This window comes from Lepisosteus oculatus, chromosome 14, assembly GCF_040954835.1.
Source record: "Lepisosteus oculatus isolate fLepOcu1 chromosome 14, fLepOcu1.hap2, whole genome shotgun sequence".
NCBI lineage: Eukaryota > Metazoa > Chordata > Actinopteri > Semionotiformes > Lepisosteidae > Lepisosteus > Lepisosteus oculatus.
In genome coordinates this window covers 51,768,621-51,777,710 of record NC_090709.1, presented here as the reverse complement: position 1 = coordinate 51,777,710, position 9,090 = coordinate 51,768,621, and the positions used below count along the sequence as shown (strand labels likewise).

Genomic DNA, 9,090 nt, shown 5'->3' with positions numbered 1-9,090 from the left:
CCCTGAATTCAAAGATCAGATCTTGGCCAAAACAAGACAATCAGACGTGAGCTGAATTCAGAACAAGAGCCTCTGCTTCGTCGTTTATTGAGCTTGTGATCAAAGTCTGAGTGGAAAAAGATTGGCTATTTTAACTCTTTGAATGAAATACACAAAGGGCACCTTCCTTCGAACCAGTGTCAAACCAGCAACCTAAGGATTCCCTCTTGTTTCCACTACAGTCCTCCGCTCTACCAACTGATGTCAGGAGATGCTCTCTGGCACATACTGTCCGATGTAGTGAAATGTTCCGGATGATTTAAATCCCAGATCGACATCGTTTCCAACTCGTTTCCTTAGTCTTGTTTACCTTGAATTTAAGCCACATACCAGGATTCTACTGTATAAACTTCCGGAGATATTACAAAATGTTTGATGGAGCATCAATCTTTCCAGGCGGAAATTGACTCCTTTTCTTTCTCGAGGGATCATATTAAACATTTCATTTGGATCGAGAAGAGGATCACCATGAGACACAAAACAAACAGTTTCATTCTGTCTTTATTAGAATCTGTATTACAGCTAATGAATGTAAAGCCTTTAGTATGCGAAAGTGAGAGTTCAGTTATGCCAGGGAGTGTGAGAAAAGAGAACTGAAATTTAGTAAATTAATATTTAAATAGAGCGTAAATCTTCAAAGTGTCACTGCAAAATTATTACAGGGGTCTACCAGCTGCCGGACGTACTTGTTTTGGGACTATTTCCAATAAGTACCGCCTTAGTAGTTGTGTGTCCTTACTGGTATCTTTTAAACATTCGGTTATATACAAACGGGACAGAGACACAGTGATAATCTGATTTTAACATGTCCTGCATTTTAACTTACTGAACAGATAAATTGAAATGTTCTGATTCAGAGCCCCTGCAGTTCGTGCTAATTAGAACCACAACAATACTCCTGAGTCCTGAGCACCACACTGAGCAAAGGTTCAGCTGAACTCTGACTTTGTTCAGCACGACTTGTTGTTGCAGTTGAGCTCAGAGCTGGAGATGATCTCCATATTCTACCACACTAACTAGTCCTAAACGTAGTACACAGTACACACTTTTTAAAAACAATTTAAAATATTACACAAAGGCTGTAAAGCACACTCTAAATCGATCCGAATATTTGATTTCCGCGATCCGTTTAGGCAACATTAGGCAACGTGGCGCTTCTCCAGCAAAGTATGTCTCAGTTTTGTGAACTACTGGTGCTTTTAACACACCAACTTCCGCACCTCGTCAGGATGGCCGAGTGGTCTAAGGCGCCAGACTCAAGGACTCCTGTCTTTCTATTGCTTGGGTGTTCTGGTCTCTGAATAGAGGCGTGGGTTCAAATCCCACTCCTCACAGCTTTTCCCTCTCTTGCATTTTTCCTGTCTTCTTGTGCTCGCTGACAACGACAGAAAGAAGAAAACGGAGAAATCGGCTTGCGGGCACATGAGGGGCAGGGAAATGCTTCGTGAACACTTCAATGTGATTAGCAGAAAGTCAAATAGGCTTCGATTTCTCCCTTAAGAACTGTTTGGGGTGCCTGTAATCGAGTAAAGATTTACGGTCAAGGTATGCATTCAAAGGTGAAAGACCGAAATATAAATCCAGAAGAAGATGTATTAAAACATATTGTTTTCCTTGCGGTTTCCCCTGTATTTCATTAAATGTGGCATTGTGAAATCAGCCTGTAGCCCTACGGAATGCAGCCACTCTCCCGGTGACAGCGGCAGGAGCCGAGAGGATTAAATCAGAGCTCGAACAGAGAGTTAAAAAAATATGGGCAACTAGAACATAGATCATAGAACATTTTTATTAAACTTTCCTATCTGCTCGGCCTTACTGAAGTATTTTAGCTGCATTTTAGCTTCTATTTATATACTTTACAGTAGATAGTGTTTAGTAAGAGAAGAAAGATACAAGCGCTAAACCCCCACAATAACCAAACCTTAACTAAAGCAGGAAGATCAGTTTCTGCTCGAGACAGCCGTTTTCTGAACTGTAAATCTCTGGCTGGAGACGCTGTGTGTCCAGACTCAGAGGTTGTATAAGAAAAGACTCGGAGAGCAGCAGGCGCAGCTCATTGCTCTGTGCTCCCCGTGCGGAATGCGCGTGTCCTCCCTCCTTCATTACCTTCATACACTCCTCTCAAACCATATCAAACTCCTGAAATATTTCGGTGAACAGATACTGGGTCTTTCTTTCCGAGATATCATAGGCAGAAACAATAAACACGGTGAAAACAGGAAGGTATTCTGATCGTATAGAGAAATGCGCAAAAATACATTTCCTAAAATCCAATAAAATCTAGTTACATTCTGATGCTATTCTGATGTATCTGAATAGTTTTGGCACAGTTGTTACAGCAAAGAGACAAATAAACTTTTTTTTAATTTCATTCTAGCTGTAGTTTTGAAAATGTTTTTTCAATTCTCTTAATAATACAAACACAAACTCCCGTTGTAAGCGTCTGACCATTGATATTCTTGAATTATAAGACCGTACACACGCTGGCAGGCAGTTCAGCGAATATGATGCCCCTGCAGGGGCCGAATATTAGACAGACGTATACATACAGTCATCGTGTGGAGTTTATTCCTCCTCTACCGCAGTCTTTGCCTCTTGTCACATTTGCGCTTAATTGTCGATTTTTTGTATAGAACACCGAATATCTTGAGGAAGCCTGATGGATTATTGAGGTGCAAACACTGGTTCAAAATCAACACCCTCTGCTATTGCCGTTGTTTCTTTGATAGTTTCTTCAAATTCCTCATCTGACCTTCAATATCGAGGAATATTGAGCATAATACCATACAAATTGTAACTTTCTTTTGATTGCCAGTTTTATTAAAATGCCACAACATTACATTATATTGAACAGCGTTTATGTTAACATTTATATTCAAATTAAGGTAAATATACGAAAATATTAAAATAGAACTCCGGCGATCTGTTGTTTTTGCTTGACAAGTTCTCGAACAATTTTGCATTGTTTTTTAAATTACTTTAGCTGAAGATGCAACGGGAGCATAAGTGAATTCTCCCTCACTCACTGGAACATATAATTCTATGGGTGAATACTAACTGCTTGCAAGTTGCCAATGTCGGTAATTATTGGAAATTCCCGGTAATGTTGACTCTGGTACTCAATTGTTTACTACTGCAAATATCAAAATAGTTCAGGTTTTGCAGAACAATTAAATTTTTGCGGTGATGATGTTTGCTATAGGAAGAAGTGCGTCCCTGGGTGGGATCAAAAAACCCACCTGGGGATTAATAGCCGAAAACGCTAACCGATTGCACCACAGAAATGCTTACACTTTGCTTTTTTTCATTTACATACTTTTGGTGAACAAAAAAATTCGCTCGCATTTCATCTTTCGCAAGCTGTATGATTTTAAAAAAACAAGTTGTTCTGCAAAGGAAATTAATAAACGCATTAAACCAAATCAAGACCTCTTTGAGTGTCCCAAATTACATGTTCTGTAAAACAAGACAGGAAAAAAAAGGTACCGCTGGAATTCGGATCCAGGATTTCCTCTTTATGAAACAGGTCTTTTAACCAGCTTTACCACAGCACTGGCAGAATACTATTCTTATATAGGTGGGTACCCACCCTCAAACCTTTGTTCTCTCGCTATTTTACCTTTGCCTACTGCCCTGTCTCTCTCACACGTGAAGAAGGCTCCACGGGCGAAACGTTGTGTTCTCGTTCTTCTATTTTTCAGCATGGAATAAACCTATTACCTATTCTTATACAGCCTCTTGGACACACCGCTCTGAGACATCTGAGGTCGATGTGCGCTGAGCCTGGTCGCCGAGCAAAATCATGCCCAAGGGGGGTGGCTCTTGTGACGAGGTGGCCGAGTGGTTAAGGCGATGGACTGCTAATCCATTGTGCTTTGCACGCGTGGGTTCGAATCCCATCCTCGTCGGTTTATGTTTTCGACTTGTGATCCGTTTCTAAGTCGGACTTGCTTTCTTTAGCTACTGTAGTAGAGCAGTAATATTTCTAGCGTTGGCTGAACATGGCTTACAGCAGTAGCTGACAGATATAGTCTCTTAATATTTAGGTTAAATTTATGCTTTGTACTGCTTTCACCTGATATTAATAGTAGTCCTGATGAACGATTTAGGGACATGGCGCATCTTGAAAATGTTCTTGTTAATTTCAGTTTGGAAAAGATGCACTCACCAGAAGCAGAAACTAGTCGTATCTGCAAAATGCGCAATGCAATAGCAATGTCTTGCTATGAGTCCTTACCTGTTACAGGAGGCGTCGTAGGACTTTTTTAGTTCAGAAAAAGCTACCAATTCATCTTACATTTCTACTCCATCAATATTAGCAATGCTATCTTTACTAAGCTCTAAATATAGCTCTAAATAAATGCAAATTTTAAAATACATTTTAAAATAAATGCTATTCCATATGTTGTATCTTTGTGGTATTTAGAAATTTTATCTGAGGATGCAAGGGAAAGAGGCTTGTATTTTAATACAATTTTCGATCAAAAGAAAACCAAAGTCCCTATGATATTACCGTCAATATCTCTTGATATCAACGTTCAGTTGAAAGATTTGAAGAAACTCTCAAACAAGCAACTGCAGTAGCAGAGAGTTTTGATTTAAACCGATGCTTGCAGCTCAATACTCCATTCATCCTTGAAAGAAGCAAAGACAGGGATATTTTGAGTGTCTCCATGATCCTCTTCTCAATCCAAAAGAAAGGTTTTATATGATCCTGATCCCACTAGAAAAAGGGTCAATTTCAGCCTGCACTGATGTCCCTTCAAACGTTTTATAAGAACTCTGGACGTTTATACAGTGGAAGCCTGGTCCATTTCTTCTTCTGAACGAGACTATGGGAGTGAGTATTTTGATGTCGAACTGGGATTTAAATAGAGGAACACTACACTACATTGGGCTACACGTGTGACAAAGCGTTTGCTTTCCGACCTCTCGATAGCTCAATTGCTAGATCTTAAGACTATAGACAAAAACAGTGGGCATTTCTTATGTCCCTGGTTTGAATCCAGCTCGAAGGATGGTGTTTTCTTGTTCCTTAATCAAAAAGTGAAAATTGTGAATTTGTCTTTCACTTTGACGTTCACCCGAAAGCTCAGTATATAAAGAAGTAAAGGCTCCTGTTCTGGATCCTAATCCTAATCCTCACGTCTGATTGTTTTGCTTAGACCTTTAAAATGTACACTGTGGACTGTTTGCTCTTCCTAACACAATTAAAAAGCCGCCGACAAACTTATCGATCGGGAGTTTAGTTCAGTGATAGCGCGCACTTAAGACGCTCCGTTTTCTATCGCCGGCATCTCTGTATTCTTTTTAAACGCGATATTTGAATTTCAGGGAGACTCATAAACCCTTTGTCTGTTTTAAAGATACATTATTTTAAACCAGACATAATGAAAGACGTAGTAACTAGACACACATACAAGACACATGAATAGTAGCGGCTCTGAAGGCAATACAAACGCCAATGGCGCAATGGATAACGTGTCTGATTACGGATCAGAAGACTTTAGGTTTGTACTCCTTCCTGGTTCGTGAAGAAGCTTTAAAACCTCACTACTCAACACTGACATCGTAGGGTGTGCGGTCCTACACAACCTTACGATCGACTGGATGAGTCTCCTGTTCAATCTCCGATTCTTTCCGCACATTCCTGCTATTTCACCACCGTTATTGTAGGATAACAGCCACAGACACGAGAAGATATACTATTCCGAACAAATGTCTTAAAAAATCACGTTGAAAAAGGTGACAATACGTTTTTGTTTCTTTAACTTAACCTTACTTTTGCCTGTAAAGTTCACATTATTTTCTGTAGCCGCAAATCCCCAATATGTCTGCTGTCTCCCGAGAAACACAAGCGTGGAGTCAAATCATATTAAATGACACAACACATCTATTAATTTAACACCCAGACGTGACAGAACACATGTAAGACTTACACACAGCTTTTAATATGCTCTAGTGAATTTGCAGGTGTCCTGGGGAGGGAAGAGAACTGATATTAAGGAAATACATATTTAAAGGGGATGTAAGTCTTAAATGTGTTTTTTCACATCTGGGTGTTAACTGAATAATTCTTTAGCATTATTTATTGTGTTTTGACTCTATACTTGTGTTTCTCAGGGGACAGCAGAAATATTGATGTTTACATTTCTATTCACATTCCCGGTGATATTGACTGAGGTAATGCAGAAGCATGTTCTCTTTAACAATAAACGGTGCGAGAAGACAGGAAGAAAGGCAACGCTAGGATTTGAACCCAGGATCTCCTGTTTATTAGACGGGCGCTTTAACCAACTAAGCCACGGCGCCGGCAGAATCCTCCTCTTTTACTGCGACTTGGACACACCGCTCTGAGACACCTGCGTTCAGTAAGCGCTGAGTCGGCTGGCTGAGCACGTTGCCTCCTTTACATTCAATAGGAGCCCCGACACCAAGAGAAACGTATAGAAATGGGTTTTATCCGGCACTTTTCATGTCCAATGCGCTTGACATCTCCCACGGGCGACAAAGTTCATTTACGACACCTTTCTTTCTTTCTTCTTTCAGCAGGAGTACAATAATGGCAACAACATGTTTGGAGTTCGGCATTTCATTTAGTCTGCGGAAACATCGTATCGGAATGAACTGCCTGAGATAAAAGAATAATTGCGGCTTCAGATCGTTTTTACAGAGCATTGCGTTGTTCTGCTCATGCTGACTACACGCTTTAGATATGTCATTTACTGCAAGCGTTGCTTTTCCAGGTTTTTCTGAAATTCCTCGCATTTGAGCCAGCACTAAAACATTTCATTCCCGTCGCTGAATACATCGTGGAAACGGTATTTGCAACGGAATGCTGTCACACATGAAACATTTTCGTTATTCGGTTCTGAAGTTTGAAAATGAAAATAAAACGGGGGTCACTTAATAGGCTTGAAAGAAGTCCAAGCAGCATAAAAACCCGCGAATTCTCACAAATTGCATTGTGCTGCACCTTTCTTCTGCTGCTGTTATAAATAAGCCTTAAACATTTGAATGCATACCTTACTGCTGCTAACCACATTCACGTGTTTACGAAGCTTTTTTCTGTCCGTTATGTTTTTGCTAAGCAGTTTCTCCGTTTTCCTCGTACTGTGATTGTCAGCGAGCACAACAAGACTGAAACAGTGTAAAGGCAGGTAAAAAAGTCAGGGTAAAACGCCTGATTGTCGGGAGTGGGATTTGAACCCGTGCCTCTATTTGGAGAGCGAAACACAAAGCTTATAAGACACGAAGTTGTGAATTTGCTGTTTTAAACCGCTCAACTATCCTGAAGAAATGGGTGCGGATTGTATCAGTCACATCCGATTTTCCGTAAATTTAGGACGATTGATACAACTGGACGAACAATTTGTGGCGTTTAGCATGACATGGAAAACGGCACCGGAGCGTTCGGGTCCGGACTACAAGACTCAGAAACAGTTTTTACCCCCGCACTATCAAACTATTAAACTCCCAGCCTCTCTCACTCTCTCCTCACCTCTCACCTATGATCTGAACCTCACAGTGCCTTCTTTCTTACCAAAAACCCAAACACACATTGAAAATCTATCTCTACCATACATGTCAAAAGCTCACTCCCCATCATTTCTATCCCTTTATTTCATTCTTTTGATGCGTGTTTTTGCACATAACCTGTTACCTTTTTGTTGTTTGGCACACTGCCCGTTGTTGTTTTTTGCACATCGGCTGTTGTCTCTGTCTTTCTTTTGTTATACAATTGTATTGTTGTTGTGTTTTTTTCTTTGTACTACTTACGTCCGAGAGCTAGCTAAATAGCATTTCGTTATACCATATACCTGTGTATGAGTATAATGACAATAAACTTGAACTTGAACTTGACATAGTCTTGCAGGCAGTATATTATTTTATCGTTTACTTGTTTAAAAAAAAAGCATGGTCTTCTCGTTCCTAAGTCAGATTTTTAGTGCTTTCGAACGTTACTTCCAACGTGGACTGACAGCTCACCCGATCTGTTTGTGATCAGACGATGGAGTGGGGGGCTGTACCAAGCGCACGTTCCTTCCCAATGCTGAGGCGATCATTCGGAAGATGGTTGTGAAGAGAGACAAGCTTTGTCGACTAAAAAACAAGGCAGGATATGCAAGAATACAAATCACTGGCGACAGTTATGCGCTCTTACTATTGAGTTGCGAGTTTTTTTGAAGACTTTGAATCTAAAGGAAAGTGGAGACAAATGAAACAGGCACGGGTGGGGTGAACCCACGATCTTCGGTTTACAAAACCGACGCCTTACCACTTGGCCACCGCACCTTCGAAGAAACATGGGAATAATGTTGTTCAAATTTTTTTTTTCTGAATCTGGTTTACATCGCCTGGAGGCAGCAACAACAATAAAAGGGATACTTAACAAGGAGATACGCTGTAGCAGTGCGACTCCAACAGATGCTTCTGAAGAGGCTGGAGGTTTAAGCCAGCTCCTTAGAGCACTCGGCCACGTTACTCTCAACAGCGGCTCTTCAGCTCTTGTTGTTTGACCTAGTGTTTTTATAACGCGTGGAATTGACCGCAGCTTCGTTTTCTGAGATGCTTTCTCTCACGTGGTGAAATCTCGACCTCTTTGGCATCTCTGGCTATAGTTCTTCTGTAGAGCAGGCTTTCACACCTCTGCTTTTAGTGCCCTTGAAGTCATTTTATTTTTACAGGAAGACGCATTCCCTAACGATCTCTCTTGTTTTAGAAATGCTTCATAAGGCGTGTTTGATTCAACGGACAAACAGTATACTAATTGTACAATGCAGATTTATGCGGCATTCGTACTGGATTTGAGTGGGATTCTGAAATACTTCTTGCAAAGGTATTCAGACTTTCTTGAACCTATAATAAAAAAACAGACCTGAAACTCCCTAACTTCCAATCTCTGATGTTGCTGTCCTTAAACTCGGACGTGATGTTCTGCAGACGTGTGCATAATGTCCTGTTTTCTTACAGTGTAGACATTTTGCTGTTCACGCTCCGCATTCATCTGCTTTGTGCATTGTTAGTCCGCAACTGTAACATGTAATGTCA

At 40.6% G+C, this 9,090-nt stretch overlaps 2 non-coding genes across 2 annotated transcripts; both read left to right on the top strand.

Annotated features, from left to right (window-relative positions):
• Positions 1-1,262: 1,262 nt before the first annotated feature.
• On the top strand, positions 1,263-1,373 carry trnal-caa (transfer RNA leucine (anticodon CAA)). Its single transcript has 2 exons — positions 1,263-1,300; positions 1,328-1,373. It is a non-coding gene; the product is annotated as a tRNA-Leu (tRNA).
• A 2,492-nt stretch (positions 1,374-3,865) lies between these two features.
• trnas-gcu (transfer RNA serine (anticodon GCU)) lies at positions 3,866-3,947 on the top strand. The gene has a single exon. It is a non-coding gene; the product is annotated as a tRNA-Ser (tRNA).
• Positions 3,948-9,090: the final 5,143 nt, after the last annotated feature.